General features: G+C 40.6%; 1 protein-coding gene across 1 annotated transcript in view; it reads left to right on the forward strand.

The window, feature by feature from the left end:
• COBL (cordon-bleu WH2 repeat protein) overlaps positions 1-2703 on the forward strand; it is a 252917-nt gene that overhangs the window by 88808 nt on the left and 161406 nt on the right. The gene's annotated exons all lie outside the window — the stretch shown is intronic.

A 2703-nucleotide genomic window follows, 5' to 3' on the forward strand; every position in this document is an offset into this window, starting at 1 on the left:
TGAGGGTTGCGATCCGTTGCCGGTCATGAAAAAAGACAAAAAGAAAAAAAAAAAAAAAAAAATCTGGAGCTTGGTCTATGGCCATACCACCCTCAACATGCCCTACCTCATCAAAAATCTGGAGCTTGTAGAGAACAGGGATGATACATCATAATATAGATGCCCAAAATAATTCAAGTTCACAGAAATCTGAAAATATTTTGCATATTAAGTTGCTTTCAATATGATACAACATTTATTTTGCTAGGCCCTGTATTTAAGAAGTCTCTTTCTTCCAGGTTATTTTCAGAGCAACGTAATGCCTTTGAAAGTGATTGGGTCATTAGGTGTTGACTGGGAAGAGCCTTTTGTCCTCAGCAGCTGAGGGACTCCCTGGTCTTTCTTATTTGGGCCTCTTTTCTTCAGCCATCTGCGGATGCCTCGAAACATTATTCGAAATCGCCAATCCCCCCTTTCCGGGGGAGGGCACTTTTTGACAGTAACTTCCCTTTTCCTGGCTTAGAACGTGGCACTGTAAAACATGTGAAATAAAGTTTTTATTTTACTAAATCCATCCTCATCTGCTGAAGCGTGGCAGGGACCACATTCAAGGTGGCCAGGACAGGCTCGTGCCTTTGACTCTGAGCAGCTGAGCCCTTCAAGCAGTCAGGATGTGCCCAGCAGCATGGTCCTGCCCCATGCATGGCCTGAGATGTGAGGATCTCCGCCCTGCCGTGTGGAGATAAGCGTGTGTTACTCTTCCTCAGGCTGAGATGTTTCTGGCTGAGTTGCATCCCAGCGTCCTAGGGAGATACCACACAGTGAACACCAGCATTTACAGACAGCCCCCTTAAAGTCCATTTATTCTCTCAAGAGTCAGGACTTCCCTTCCTGACTCTTCTCTGCTGCTTTATGGTGCTTGACCAGTCCCTGCTTCATAAAACTCGACAGCATCAAGTCCCTGCTGGACTTTGGGTTCAAACTCTTTTTTGCTTATTCATATAATGGCTTTTCCTTAAAATATATTAGAAACTAAGTCTGTACCTCCCATATTCGAGACTTGGACCCTGAATCTTGATTAGAAGTTACAACAATGGATCTCTTGCAGGGTCACGACATGTCACATAATGTCCTTATCAGCCTGATTGTCCATCTGTCCTTGTCTCAGTCTGTCTATCCATCTATCCATGCAAGTCAGTCCTGTGATCATCTTTCTCTGTTCCTCCAGGGGTGCTCCTTAAGCCCAGGTCTCAGAGACCGCCCCGTTCCCGTCCATAGACCTTTTCATTCATATCACTAGAGCTCTGTCTGATAAGCCTGTAATGCAAAGCATTTTAAAGGAAAGTATTTTGATGTTTGTGTCTCCTAAACACTTTCTAATGCCACTCATTCACTTTGAGTTCTCCATGATATTTTGGCTGAGTTTTAATAAGAAGGAATTTAGGCACAAGTGATACATTATTTTGTTGTACACCTGCATGATGAAATGATGCAAGTGAAATGTGAAGCTATTTCCTGTGATTGTCTACAGAGCATCTCTTTAATTAGCCTGAGTTAAGATTCTGAACTTTTTCATAACACAGAGACCATATTGACAGCATTAGCAGTTCTCAACGACATTCCCCTGGGGATGTCATTTTGCTTTTGGTTGGGATAGATATTTCTCTAGTGGTAAAAATTATGAATTCCAGAAATGATATTATGTAAGCTTTTTTTAAAAATGAGAATTGCATTTTCTTAATGTGATAAAATGTAGATGCTGAACTGTGTCAGCACTTTCAAAATTTCTTCCATCCAGGGAAGATGTTGTATTTTTCTACCTTTTAATGTGCTTACCCACAGTGGATAAAGTCTGCTTGAGTGGGAAAATATACAGTAAGTAGAGAATTGGGAATTCCGAATGAAAAATAAATAGTACTTTATATCCTGTAGAATGAACAGAGTTCCCTCTGAGGCAGTAAAAGCTTTTTACTGAAATCTGTTTTATTTGGCACAGAATGAGTGGAGAAATTGGCTCATGGAAACCATCTCCTTTTTTAAGCCTTTGAGTGGCATATGGATTAGATTTAAGCATTTTCTATGAACATGCTTTCATTCTTTTTTTAAATGAAAGGTATTTTGTTATTTACTGATGTCTGGGAAAGGAACGCAAAAATGTATTACCGTCATTGTCGGGGAAGAACACCAATTCCTGCTTCATGAACTTCCTTCCATGTGAAGATAAGACGTTTGTCTGGAAACCCCAATTTATATTCAACTGTTACTAACACCAACATCCTGAACAAAGAGGCGAGGTTTATTTTCAAGGACATGACTAGTTTATAAGAAAAAAGAATGCTTAGGTTTTCATATTTCAAAAGACTTTTCTTTCTTACCAACTACTTTAAAAAGTTCAATATTTACTTCTTCAGTTCTTTTAGCCATCTTCCAGTCCATCTGAAACTTTAAAAATATATAATTGTCATATCAGTGCTTGTTACCTGATTATGTACTCATAATTCGATCATTCATACTGGTTATTTCAAAAAGTATTTTTGAAGAGATTCTCCCAGAGGTGGTGGAGCTGGTGAGACGCGTGCCTGGGCCCGTGTGCAGGCCTGTGGGGAGAGCTGGGGAAAGGGATGTGCTGCCTTTCAGGAGGTGACAGAACTCTCTCCAGCCCCTTCCCACAGTACCTCCAGTGTAGCTTTTATCATGTGGAACACTCACGCAGAAATGACTTGT

Source organism: Galeopterus variegatus, unplaced genomic scaffold (assembly GCF_000696425.1).
Source record: "Galeopterus variegatus unplaced genomic scaffold, G_variegatus-3.0.2 Scaffold44, whole genome shotgun sequence".
NCBI classification, from domain to species: domain Eukaryota; kingdom Metazoa; phylum Chordata; class Mammalia; order Dermoptera; family Cynocephalidae; genus Galeopterus; species Galeopterus variegatus.